Here is a 14,796-nt window from a genome sequence, read left to right on the forward strand (position 1 = left end):
GGCATATGAGGGCGGACTCAAGAAATTAAATCAGAAAGACACTTATTAATTATTAAATTAAAAACTTTTACAAAAATATTTCACATAAATTTTTACGATTGACTTCAAGAAAAATAAAAAATAAAAAAAATAATGTTATTTGTAACTAGTTTATCATGGACCAAAAAAAAAAAAAAAGTCGTGGATATAAGTTTTAAGATAAATTATATAATGATAAAGTAATTTTTATACCAAATATGAGTAAAAATTCAATATAATAGTAATATTGCGTCATCATTGACATGTGATATCACCAATCAATAGTAAAGAAATACATGGAGGATGAACAACACATGTCAAAATGCAACTAACAATCCAATAAATTCCATATCTTTATTGAGATTAATTATTTTTCATGTCAATTATAATAGACATCACCACTATATTGAAATTTTCATAAACAATAATAAGACTTATTGTAGTCTCTTTATTTTCAATCAAAATAACCATTATTGTTATCATAATTTAAAAAATGTCATTGACATTTCACTCTAAATAATATTTTTATAATTTTTTTTATTTAAAGTATTTTTTTATGTTTGTAAAAAAAAAAAAATCCAAAACTCAAGGGGGCACGTGACCCTTAGACCCTCTTTGCCTCCGCCGCTGACAACTACTGACAACTACCGATGTCATTGGGCTTGTGGGGCTTACTACTGGAGGTCATTGAGATGGTACTAAAAGGCTAATCTGGCATATCAAATTATATGTGGTTAGTTGATCCTTCTTAAGCAGAGTGTACAAATATCGTTACAGTTGTTAGACAGTGTTCAGGAAGCTTGAAAGGCTAGCCAAAATGCCTTTGGAAGGTTCCTAAATTACTGCTGAAGAAACACCTTTGGGTTCAGATGGAGTTGAGCACGATTCTTATGATGTTAGAGAGGCATGTTTAACCCCTACCATCCTCTATTTTCATCTATGAAAGTGTACAAGTGGTCTTACGCCTCAAAGAATGTGAATAATGCAGTTATTTAGGCTAAATATAACATAATATTAATAGAATTAGCAGAAAAATAGCTGGTATAGTGTATTGTTAAGAACATATGTATAGAATATGTTACTGTTGAAAACTATAATGTAGTAGCAGAGATTTAGCTGTAAAACTCTCGTAGGAACAAAGAGACTAAGTTCAAAGATTAATTCAGATATAAAACATATGCAAAAAATGGTAAAAGGCTTTGTAATATTCAAAGCGTTGTAATAATTCCCTACTCCCACTTCATTCTCTATCACGTTCTTTTATTTGCTTTCCCTATCTGTACATATGTAGTATATCAAGCTTGTTATCACATCCATGCTTTGCATCCATGTTTTATACCTTAAGATCTGGCTAAATTTGCATATATGAGTTTAATCTTACTATGTGATTTTGTGCGCTATCTCATGTCTTGAGATGATTCATATGTCATATATTTTAGAAGTCGGATCTTTAGTTGAATTTCATGAATGAATTGCATTAGGATCTTGTATATAAGATCTTGTATATAGGTTCATGCATGTTTTATTAATTTTATTTTATAATTATTTGCAGGATGTCGGTAAATATGCAAGTTTTTGTGCTTTAGCATCCCGCTTGTGTATTTTTCTTACTATGTTTGGTTAGTTGTGAAGGTGAAAGTTTAGTTAGTGTGAAGTGCAAGTTTAATTTGTGAGGGGTGCAAGTTGAATCTGTGTAGGGATGCAAGTCTAATTTATGTAAGACACGAGTTTAATGTATGTAGGGTGTGGGGTGCAAGTCTAATATGTGTAGGGATACAAGTCTAGTCTATGTGATGTGTAAGTTTAGTTTGTGTGGGGACAAATCTTACTTTGTGTGTGAGATCAAACATGGCCACTATTTTTTTTTTTATATTATTATTTCGGCTTGAGTTATTATTTGCGTGGTTTGAATTAATATATTTTTATTTACAATTGTATTATTCTAAACGTTTTCCCCTACCAATATATATATATATATATATTAATTAGAAAAGTAATTTATTATTTATATTAACTTAAGTCATACAAATTATTTTAATTCTATAAATTTTTATATATTTTAGATTATTAATTTAAATTTTTATTAAATATGTGAAATATTAGTTGCATTTTAAAATTTTAAATATATTTTTAGAACAATATCAATTTTATAAAAATAGAATTTGTATATTAAATATTAAATATATTTTAATAAAATAAAATAACTTTAAAAATATAAAGATAATTTTTATTTTTATTTTTATTCAAAGAATGAGGTGAGTGTACGTATGCTGGGATAGAACTAGGAGAAGATTATGAGGGGTCATGACCTTCTGTCTCTGTGAAAATTTTATTTTCCATAGTACTTCTAAATATATATATATATATATATGTATGTATTATTTTATAAATAAAATAGCATTTTAGTATAAAAGATATATACTTCATTCTTTTCTCATCTTTTATTCTCTATTATTTTTCTAAAAAAAAATTTATTCATTCTATTAGAGATTGTTTATATGATATTTAAATTTTTTTATGTGTATATGTATAATTTATATATCATATTGTACATATATGTGCATTGGTCTATACGGTAAAAAAATATTATTTATCTTTTAACCCCTGTAGTAATAAAATCCTAATTTCATCTCTGTATGAGAGAGAGAGAGAGAGAGAGTACGTGCAAGGCATATTAGTGAGTGTAAGAGTTAAAGGTAAAATCCATTAGTTTAATTTTATAATTATGATTTAAGTGTGAAATTGTGATTTTAAGTGTGGAGTTGTGAGTTCAGTTTAAAAAAAATAAAAATTTATTTAGTTATGAGTTTTGAAAATATTTTTGATTTTTTGAATTTTGAATTTTGAAAAGAATTTTGAGTTTTGAAAAGAGTTTTAAGTTGTATTTTGAGTTTTAAATTTTTGAATTTTGAGTTGTATTTTGAAAATTTTCGAATTTATTTCTTTTAAATATTTAAAAACGTTTTAAGAAAAATTTATTTTTCATTTTAAATATTTTATTTCATTTTTGTAAAATTTTTAAATTCAAAACACAACTCCACACTCAAATCATAAGCAAACACATAACTCTAAACTCAATTCAAAAACTATTTTTAAAACTCATAACCAGACATATAACTCAAAACTCAAAACTCAATTCAAAAACTTTTTAATCAAAATATTTTTTTTTATTTTTATATTTTATTGAAAAATATTTTTTGTTATTTTTTGGGCAAATTACAAACACCCCTCGAGATTTGATGAAAATATGGATTCCCCCTAAGGTTTGAGAAATTACAAATTACCCCTTGAAGGTCAAATTTGCATAACAAATTAAGAGGAAATCTGTATGAAAATAAAAACCTCAGGGGGTAATTTGTTATGGAAATATAAATATCAGGGGGCGGTATGTAATTTCTCAAACCTCAGGAGAATCTGTATTTTCACCAAACCTCGAGGGGGTGTTTGTAATTTGCCCTTATTTTTTTAAGTATTGGCCAAATAATTTGTTATAGTTTAGATATATATATGGCCATCCAAATTTTTTTGAAATTAAAAAAAAATTAAATATTTTAAAAAATAAAATCATTATTTTAAAACATAAAATAAAAAAATATTTTCTTAAATTTTTCTTTAAATAAAATTTTAAAAAGAGTTTAGTTACGAATTTTGAAAAGAGTTTTAAATTAAATTTTGAATTATGTGTTTGATTGCACAATTGGAAAAGAATTTTGAATTTTTTTATTCGAATTACAATTTCAAAAGAATTTGGTTATCGGAATTTTTATTAGAATTTTGAGGTGTGTTTTTGGTACCCAACAACGGCTATATCTTTTTATGCTCCTCTCTCCTCATTTGCGATTAAGCTCACATCCCGAACCCAACTCTCTGAAAAGTTTTGGTTAGGGTTTCTCTCTCTCTCTCTAGAATCGACAGTGAGAACCCCTCCTCCTCCTCCACTTTCTTCACATTCCCAACCAATCCGCCTCCATTCCTCGCCTTCTTCGGCAACGGAACCCCCAATTCAACGTCCTCTCCGTTCTCTTCTCCCCAACGATAGATCCATCATCGTCCCCCGTCAAATTATGTGAATTCACCATGTCTCTCACTCCATAAACGTTGAAGATTCCCAAAACGGCTTCGAAGAAAGAGAGATTTGAAGAGAAACCTGCACAGAGAAGAGAGGTGAGAAGCCATGGGAGGGCAGGGAAACCCTAGAGAGAGAAACAGAGAGGGAGAGAGAGAGAGAGGGGGGAATGGGGGAGGGGAGAGAGAGACGTTTAGGGGAAAAAAAATTTAAAAAAACGATTGGGAGGAAATCGCTTCTTCCTGCTGTGGCGGCATCCACCCGGATGTCTGATTCGGCGGCTAGGGTTTGGGAGGTCACGGAACATGTCCATTTTCGCCACAATTGGCAAGGTTAGTAATTTTACATACATAATATGTGCTATATATTTACATATTAATTGTGCCAAATTTAGTTGTTTGAATTCTCAACTTGTATCTGTAGAATTTGTGTGAAATTCTCGTAGAACATTCTGGTAATCTCGTAAATTCCCAACTCTGAAATTGATTGCACTGTGGTTTCCTTTTCATTGATTTATTTATTTATTTTTCTTTTTTTCTTTGTGTCTGAAGGCAGTTTGCAAATATCTTTTATCTATGTCTTGGCTCTTTAATTATTATTTAAGAGCTTGTTTAGTACATGATGTACATGATGACTCTAGTTTTGAATGATTCACCATATTAGATGTCTCTATCTTTTGAAATGATCTTTGTTTAATTTGAAAGTGGTATTGCATTGCAGTTCTCTTTTTAGTTTGGTTTATACATTGTTTAACCCACATTACTTTCATATTCTGATCTGTTTTAGTGGCATTTGTTTCGTGTTTCTCTGGTACTTTAATTTTTTGGGAATCTTGAAACATTTATGTTTTTCATCTCAAAAGAATGATATGCTATGATTCTTTGAACGTTTTGGCTCATACTTGGCTGTTGAAGCTGGTGAGATCTTTAATTGTGCTGTGCTTACAATACTAGGCAGCATAGCCATATCATTGTGTTATTACTGCTTTTTTATGCGGAGGAAATTATTTATTTCGAGGCCTTTCTAGTTATGATTTTCTTATTTTTTAGATTGTGCTTTGATTTTCTGCATACGAGAATGGATACTATGCCCTGTTACTTGTATGGGTTATGATGTGGGTAATTTCATCCAGCAGATCAGGAAAGCTTTTGATCTTTGTTTTTATTTTTGTCTAATTTGTGTTCACTTTGATAATTTTCTCTGTTGACCATCTTGATGTTTAAAGTGGTGTTGTTTCATAGTATTAGTTAAAATGACATGAATGAAAAATGTTGTCTTCTAGTATTATTGTGAACATTCGAAGGGTAGTTTTTGACTCGCTAAAATGAACCTATTAAATTCCACAAATAGGGTCTTGTACCATGTTAGAGTTGTGCCGGCTTTTGTGATTGATTTTTGTGAAAATAGAACTGCTCTTTAAAATGCCATTGTTAGTGAGCCCCTCTTTGATTCGCACCATTTTGAATTTTTTTTTTTCTTTCTTTCTTTGTGTTTGAAGGCAGTTTGCAAGTATCTTTTATCTATGTCTTGGCTGTTTAATTATCAGTGTTAAGTATTTGAGAGCTTGTTTAGTACATGATGTACATCGAATTCTGTTCTTTTATTTTTTTAGCAAGAGAAAAAAAGCTCGATATATATATATATATATATATTGCATGAGAAGAACAACATGCTTTGTCCTCTTTTTGATAACCAAGTCTATTTATTTCATCCATGAAAGCCATTGACTTCCATTCTTAAATGAATGATCAAGTTATGTTGGCTTTCATTAGTGGGAGTTTTCAGAGGCCAACTGTTAATGGTGGACTGTGGAAGCATATGTGCCTTTGTTATTGATCTGTCTGATGTAACTCATGCTGTATTTCCATTTGCATATGAAGTTGGCAACTAAGATGTAGTGACTTGTGACTCCTCCCTCATCCTTGTGTTGTTTCGTAAATAATCCCACATTTGGTACTGCAAAAGTTGCTTAGAATAGCTAATCCCACGTGACCCCTTTACCTACATATGAGGGATTATTTTGTCCTAGGGGTGGGATAGTTAAACCGGGGATAACTCTTTTGCATGTGAATGACTAAAATGCCTTTGCCTGGCTTACACATTCGAGGGTATCTTATCTGCCTAATCCAAACTGAAATCAAACATAGCCGGTGTAAAGTGGTGACTGTGCTCCTTTTTTTGGCACCTTTCTAATATATTTACTTGTCAAAAAAAAAGGGGAAGAAGAAAGAAATGGGCCGGAGTCTTCAGTGATTTGTTTTTGGTGATGCATCTAGGAGCACAACAGGAGAATCTTTAATGGAGGTGTAGTTTTTATTTTGGAGTCGAAACATTTGATATTGATCCCTTTTTTGGATTACTAATGTGTTATGTCTTGATATTTTGAAAATTTCCTGTGTCGGCATGTTCGTATCATGCGTAGTTTATGGGCAATAACATGATCTTTACTGGTTTAGATAGTCTAGTTCCTTGAGTTGTTGGAGCTTCTGTATAATGGTGGCCCTAATTTTGTAGGTATCTCTTTTGAAAATGAGACTTTAAACAGTATGGTTTCAAAGCTTGGTCATATATGGCAATAGTGGACCAGAGTGATGGTCTCTATATTCATTTTAGCAGGGGAATTAGACAACGCATTTGACATCAAAGTTTCTTTGAATCTATTTTATCTGCACAGAAATGAAAATTCTCTTTGCATGGAATTAGCTGAATGTCTTTGCTTTCTAGTACAATAAAGCTTGGTTGCAAAACCAAAATGCTGATATTCATAAAAGTAAACTTTTCATAAAAAACTGAAAACCGCTCGTAAAATGTTTGGGATGGTTATTATTATTATTATTTTGAATTTATTGTCGACAGCAATATAGTCTAAAAAGAACAAAAGGTTATTATTCTTTTAGCCTTATTGTTGAGTTTTTAGAACCCAAAAGCATATGCATAAAAAATTCTCGAATTTCTTTGAGAATAAGTAGATAAGGAGAAGAGGTGAACCAATATCAGAATAACTGGAAGATCTTTTGGAATATTAGTTTCTAATTGCTATGACCTTTATTTTGAATTGTTTTACTTGTGTTAAAATGTTGAGTTCATATGACAATGTTATATTTTGTCTATGATTATTTTATAGTACAAAAGAATATCAGCTTTGAAACTGTTCTAAGTGTGCTTTTGCCGTAATAGCGCTGTTGGAAATTATTTTAATATGCATTAATAAATCTTCTTCTGTGCTTCAAGTGTTCACCTGGCTTTCAAATTTTTTTTGCTATTTCCATTGCATTTGCGGCATGTTTACTAGATATTCCTTTTTCGGAGTCTTTTTAAATGTCATGCTGCAACAAAATTTTGATCCTTGTGCATGATATTGCATTAGAAAGCATTGCAATTTTAGGCTATTTACCTTTGTGGAGATGTTTTTCTTCTTATTTTTGTGTCGATTTTTAATTAAGAATTTGGATTATCTTCTTTATTTTTATTTTGTATATTCTTTTCAATGATGACCAAAATTCTTTCAAACCTGATAGTCTCTTGTACAAACTTTATGAGAAAATAGGATTTTATAACAATGGAAAAAGGAAATGACAACTGCAATTTCATTTTTAACATACGGTTCCCACCATACTTATAAAAGTAGCATGTGCAACCCTCTTCAAATTCTTTTGTCGACAGAACGTTCATTTTTTTGGATGTTGTACCAGTCTCGGTTACCATCCTTGTGCTATGTCTTGATAGTCTTCTTCTTTTTTTAATCTTCTTTCCAAGAGGATGAAATAATGAATAAGCTGCCCATCTTTTGATTTGTCCTTTGAATTTTTTTTTTGATAAATAATTTATCCTTTGAACTTTTCATCCTTGAGATCCCACTTATCTGCTAACTGGGGGTTGAAAAGTTGCATGGCCCATGGTTAGCCAAATTCTCCCCATGATTATTCTTAGATGGATGACGGTGGCATGAATATGCAAGTGGTTATTGGATTAGGAGTTGTTTCTGGATTTTATTTTTTGTTTTGTTGGAGATGCATTTTCTTTCTGTGTTTTCTTACTTGTAGAGGATGCCTCATCCTTGCCTCTTTTTTGATCTATTCAATAAATTCTGTTTTTGCTGATAAAAAAAAAAAAAGTCCTGTCATTTGAATTTAGAGGTGGTTGATTGGTTTTGAATGGTATAATTTCTTCTTATCCTGATGTTTGTTGTTTTTTATTGTCTGAGGTGCATTCTTTACAGAAAGCTGTATAGGGTACAAGCTTCAGTTCACAAGTCAAGCTCACTTATAAATGGTGTAGAATTCAATTTATTTGATGAGCTTGCTAAGGCTTGGTTTGGCTTAGTAAGCCATGATTGCTTTGATGGTTTTATTTATATATTTAAGTCTTTATGTGGAATTTTCTTTGTACCATTTAAGTAGGAAAAGATTGATGCTACTTTTTTGCAGTGAAGCATTGTTGGAGGACAATTTAAGAGCAACCCACCACTTGCCTTGATGAGTTTGGATCATTGAATATTAAGCAAGCTGAGTCAGTTTATTATGCTAACATGTGCTAGATGAAGGTGAAGGTTCCTACTTCATCTAGACTGTAAATGAGATGAAGCCAGCCAAGTACAAGGAGCTTGAGCTTGGTTCAGTAGCATAGGAGCTAGGCTCAATCTCAGCTTAGACTTGTTTTGACCAGTAAAATTCATACAAAGCCGGTTTTTGGAGATAAGCACTACTAATTCGATATTTCCTGGAGACGTTTCTTTGATTGACTTGAGTGTAGTTTTTGATTCTCTCTTCTTCTTCTTCTTCTTTTTTTTTTTTTTTTCACTTTTTATTTATTTTTTTACAAGATGTAGTTAAGAGGTTCAGCTTTTCTCTGCTTCTCTTTCTTTGGCTTCTTGCTTTGCACTTCAACTTTTCAATGAGAATCTTGAGGGTCCATTTGATTAGAGTAAAAAATATGATGGAAAACAAAAGTGATAGATAGTGAAGTGAAAGAAAAGGTGAAAGGAAAATTTATTTTCTCGTTTGCATTTGGTTTAATTTTTTGTGAGAAAGTTACAATAGTTGGCTACTTTAATGAGAGAAAAAAGTGACTGTATTTTTTTGTAAGAATCTAGAAGCAAAGTTGCCATTCTGGTGTGGGTTGTATAAGATATTTAACTTTGTTGTATTTTCCACCCTTCTCCTGCTAAACAAATACAAGAAATTAAATAGTTGAATTTTTGTTCTCTTTCCCCATCTTCATCCTGTTCAAACTCAGTCTGAGTGATTGTATGTTGTTTCTTTAGCAGTCACTTGCTTTGCTGACATCAACTGTTCGTTTGAAATTATTTTGCAGTTGTATCCTCCTAATGATTGGCTAGTGGGGTCATCCTTGCCCTCTAAATTCAGCCCAACCATTATTGAATCAGCACTCAATGAGCTTACCCCAAACAATGTTAGGTGAGTTCATTACTGCTCCGAGAAGCTCTAACTTACTATATTACTGATACATATGCTATTATTGACACGTCCTTCCCTTTATATATTTGTTTTGTCCAGGATGTACATTTAGTATCGATGATGCAAAATGTCCTTAATTTTGGCGTTAGTAAACAGGCTAATGAAGTATCTGTTCAAAAACATGCTAATGAAGCATTTAGACTTCAGTTTACACAGAGCATACAAGATCACTCTGTGCATGCCTGCAATACTTGTTATACATTGCATGTTTGTTTTAGTTATTATTAGAGAGGTCCATTACATGCTATGAACAAATAACAGAGACAGGAGTTCGCAGCTCAGATAAATAAATGATTGTATGTTGTTCTTATATACCTACTTTATTGAAAAGACACATGGAAAATGCTTCATCTTCAGTTGGATCAGAAATTATCCAGAGAGTAATGTGACTAATAAAGTTTCTGATAGAATTGTTTTCTTTGCGAGTTAAATATCGTAAGTGTCAATATAGTCAATAATAAGACAATTTGCATGTCGCTGTGCATACAGGATCCAAATGCCATTGTTTCAAGCATACTCATAACATGTGGTTTGGCTGGCATAATATGAAAGCATGTTTAAGGTGAATGTTCATTTATTTCATCTAGAAATTTAGGATGCTAGGAACTATCCAGAAAGGATGGGAAAACTGAAATTTAGGCAATCAACAATGTCTTGCCTTACTACTTGAAGGTTTGATTTCAGTAGAATATTCAAAAACTTGATTAACGTCTGCTAATTTGTCATTGGATTTTACAGTAATTATGGGTATTGTGAGTGCTCGATTCATCTTTCCCTCCTCTCCGTTTAGTACATAGCTAGTGTATTTACTGGTAAAACTTCATTAGTACACTTGCCCAAATGGAAGGTAATGATATTGAGGACATTTCTTTCACTTGGCAATTTTGATGTTGAATAGATGTTTAGGGAATAATGAATACTTGTTGACTATGCTCTTATGTCCATTCTTGCCCAACAATTGTTGGGACACTTGCAAAAGTGTTCACCTTTATTGACTTAAGTACGTGCAGAAGTCCAAGGGCATTACTCCTCCTTGTCAAAGAATTTTTATATGGTTATTATTTTAGGTTAAGTATGCTATATAAGTGAATTCACTTTCATTATTGTACATCACATTCCATCCCACATCGTCTAGGTGGGAAAAGTTCCTGGGCTATATAAATGAGTTCATATTCCTTCCAAGTAACAACATGCTTTAAACCCTTGAGGGCCTAGCTCAAAGTGAACAATTGTTATGATTTGAGATGGGGGTGTTATAGTAGCAGAAGCTGTTAGAATATTTCCTTATTTCCTTATTTAGATTAGATTGTGATTGTGATTGTGATTGTGATTGATTGATTGTGATTCTTTAATCAGTCAGTCAATCAATCAATATAAAAGGTGATTTCTTAATCAGTGCCTTAGGGCTTCCTTTTGTAATAGTTGATTGATTAATATAAAAGGTGATGATATCATAATCATCACTCAAGCTTTGTACTCTCTTAAATTATATGGTATTAGAGCCAAAACCCTAAAAACCGTCACTCACACAGCCGCTACCACCAACCAGCCATCACCTATCACCACCCATCCTGTATCGCTGGTCCCTGAGTCTCTGTCGGAACCAGCCAAGGTCCCATAGAGCTGTTTCGACTTCAGCCGAATGCCCCTCTGGCCTAGTCGACCCTCATGAGGGTTGTCCTAGCCTCTCTTGATGTATTTTGGCTCCTGTGGATGAGTGTTTGTGGGTTGCCCATCTTTTGTTGCCTCTGAGTCTCTGTCGGAACCAGCCAAGGTCCCACAGAGCTGTTTCTGGCCTAGTCGACCCTTGTGAGGGTTGTCCTAGCCTCTCTTTATGTATTTCGGCTCCTGTGGATGAGTGTTTGTGGGTTGCCCATCTTCTGTTGCCTCAAGTTTCTTTCCCTCTACCTATGTTACATGGACTCTTTGGAATTTAGAAGGTACCTGTGTCGACACGACACGACACGGGTACAGGTGCGGGATACGGCTCCTTAGAAACGGATACGGCAGAAGAATCGAAAGAGAAGAGAGCAAGGAGAGAAGCCTTCGACTTCAATCGGTTGCAGAGCATCGATCGATCTGTAAAGTTGATCGATCTGCGAAGCTTGATCTGCGAAGTTGATCGATCTGCGAAGTCGATGTACTGTGTTTCGTCGTCTTCCCCTTTGAGCTCGATCTCGGACTCTCTTTGTCGTCTTCCCCTTCCGTCGTCTCTGCGAAGTCATTGCTCTACCAACCAATTTTCTAGGTCTTCCTCTTCCGTCGTCTCTGCGAAGCTAACACAATTTTTATTTCTATAGGTCACTGACTTTTCTTTTTAATATAATTTGAATTATATATAATATAAATTATATTAATATAATATTATTCATATTATATAATATTATTTATTCAAAAAAATATTATATAATATAATATATCATAAATAACATAACTTTTATGTCTAAAATTAAAATAATTTATTTTATCATATATAATATAATTTATTTTATGTCTAAAATAATGTTTATAATTTTTATTTATTATTTATTTGTTATTTTTTTAATAAAATTTGTTATTCCTTAAACTTTTTAAACTCATCTTCATATAATAAATATATTTAAAAATAACTATTTAACGTATCTCCATACCCGTATCCTAATTTGGATCCGTATCCACGTATCCTTAATTTTTAATTTTAAAGTGTCCGACCCTTAGATACACACCCGTACCCGATACCCGCACCCGAGTCCGTGTAACGTAGATTACTATTAGGAATCTCTCTCTCTCTCTCTCTCTATTGATAAATACTATTAGGAATCTCTTTCTTTTGTTTCTTGATTGATTTTCCGGAAGAATTTAGCTTATGGGCTGATGTATAGTTTGGCCTTTTTCCCTCTTATGTAATTTTTGCCCGGGATTTCTCCTTGTGTCTCGTTCTGGATTTTATCTACCAGGAAGAGGAAAATTCTCCTTCATTATTCCCCCTTGAGATACAACATGAACAAAATAAAGTTGGTTGTCTTAAGGCTGGTCAGGTTGAATTCTCAGACTATTTAATCTTGGATTAGAAAACTTAGGCTGTCATTGATTTAGTAGTATTGGAGGGCCAACATCACTCATTATACTCCTATGTGTTGGAGGGCTAACAAGAATTTGAATCAGATGGAAATTGATTGGATGGGATTTTGGTGTGCTGAGAAGTTGATGTACAAATGCCTAGGAGGACTAGCTCCAACCTTCAAAATCACAATTGAAGAAATAATACCTATTGGGAGCAAATATCAATCATTTTATTCCTCCTTTGTGTTTGCTTAGCAAAATCATAGAAGAAATAATAATACATATTGGGAGCAACTAGAATGGAAAGAACCCTCCTTGTGTGACTTGACTGCTTAACAAAATCATAGAAGCAAAAATACATATGAAAGCAAGTCAAATCCAAACAAAAGTATAAAGAAAAATCTTAGCCACAACATATCCAATTTTTTATAGGAAAACTTTTGACTTGAAGGATAGCTAAGGGACAAGCTTGAAAGAAAAAATCTTCCATTGTATTAAAATTGTGAGTTTTCAATCAACTTTGTTTCCATCTATTAAAAAACTGAGATCTCAAGTGGAAGCAGACACCCAATCTATTAAAAAACTGAGATCTCAAGTGGAAGCAGTCTCTAGGGATTTTCATGGCTCGAGCAGTGGCCAACGATTTTGCAAAGTCTAAGGTGGTTTTAACTTGGATTTTGGATGGGATTGGTCTTCAAGTCATCTCATTTATAAATACTCGTTCCATCCCCAACTGTTTGTCAATTTTCAGCATTCATGCCTTTTAGTAGGGTCAATAAATAATGTATTTTTTTCCCTACAAATTGAAAGAAAGAATAAATAAAAAAACATAGATGATTTTTTTGGGATGTTTGGAATAGTTAAAATGGACCAGCAATTTCGTACGGGAGGAGAACTAAACTAGTTGTAACCAAAATAAATTTGTCAAGTACCTTTTCCGACCTAGTTTTCACACCGGAAGTCCCGCGCTAGATCCGTAAGTTACCACAACTTACATTGGTTTCTTCCGAGGTGTTGGAGGTGTTCCACGGGCCTTCTCGGGACTGTTACAGGATTTTTTTGGCCCCCGATGGCCTATTTTCAAATTTGAGTGTTTAGGAAGTGCATTTTTTGACTTAGTTTCCAAACCGGGAGTCCCATGCGAATTTCGTAAGTTTCCACAACTCACGTTGGTCCCTCCCTAGGTGTTTTGAGGTGTTCCCCAGACCATCTCTTGGCTGTCACCCGATTTTGGCCCCCTCGATGGACTATTTTCAAGTTTAGGTGCGAGAAAAGTGCTGTTTCAGACTTAGTTTCCAAATCGGGAGTCCCGTGCTAGTTCCGTAAGTTTTCACAACTTACATCAGTCCCTCCCGGGGTGTTTAACGTGTTCCCCGGGCCTTTTCATGACTGTTACACGATTTTGGCCCCTGACGGTTTATTTTCGAGCTTAAGTGTGAAAAAAGTTCATTTTTTGATTTAATTCACAAGCCGAGAGTCCCGTGCTAGTTCTGTAAGTCTCCGCAACTTACCTCTTGGACCCTCCCCAGGTGTTTGGGGCATTTTCCGGTCCTTCTCGTGACTGTGACACGGTTTTGGCCCCCTCTCGGTGTCCTATTTCCAAACCTAAGTGTGGAAAAAGTGTCTCTTTCCAACTTAGTTTTCAAACCGGGAGTCCCCGTGCTAGTTCCGTAAGCTTTCAACACTTGCGTCTGTCACTCCCGAGGTGTTTGAGGTGTTCCCGGCCCTTGTTGCGACTGTTATATGATTTTGGCCCCCAGATGGCCTACTTCTAAGCTTAAGTGTTAGAAAAGTGTGTTTTCTGACCTAGTTTTCAAATTGGGAGTCCTCGTGCCTGTTCGTTAAGTTTTCACGGCTCAAATTGGTCCCAACTAAGATGTTCGGGGTGTTCCCCGGGCCTTCTCGTGATTGTTACACGATTTCGGCCTGTCGAGGCCTGTTTTCAAGTTTCAGTGTGAAAAAAGTACCTTTTCCAACCTAGTTTTCAAATCGCTAGTTCCGCGTAAGTTTCCACAACTTACATTGGTTTCTCCCGAGGTGTTGGAGGTGTTCCACGGGTCTTCTCGGGACTGTTACAGGATTTTTTTGGGCCCCAATTGCCTATTTTCAAACTTAAGCGTTTAGGAAGTGCATTTTTTGACTTAGTTTCCAAACCGGTAGTCCCATGCGAGTTCTGTAAGTTTCCACAGCTCA

General features: G+C 33.8%; 1 protein-coding gene across 4 annotated transcripts in view; it reads left to right on the top strand.

Moving 5' to 3' along the window:
• The first annotated feature begins 3,809 nt into the window (after positions 1–3,809).
• LOC114261580 (protein kinase and PP2C-like domain-containing protein) overlaps positions 3,810–14,796 on the top strand; it is a 132,779-nt gene continuing 121,792 nt past the window's right edge. The window contains exons 1-3 of one of the 4 annotated variants that reach the window (XR_014346104.1): positions 3,810–4,416; positions 8,512–8,627; positions 9,398–9,501. The gene's annotated coding sequence lies outside the window, so the exon portion shown is untranslated. The remainder of the gene's footprint in view (positions 4,417–8,511; positions 8,628–9,397; positions 9,502–14,796) is intronic. The other 3 variants (XR_014346103.1, XR_014346106.1, XR_014346105.1) reach the window with 3 other exon arrangements.

The sequence above is a fragment of the Camellia sinensis genome, chromosome 12 (genome assembly GCF_055761805.1).
Source record: "Camellia sinensis isolate YWXY chromosome 12, ASM5576180v1, whole genome shotgun sequence".
NCBI classification, from domain to species: Eukaryota; Viridiplantae; Streptophyta; class Magnoliopsida; order Ericales; family Theaceae; genus Camellia; species Camellia sinensis.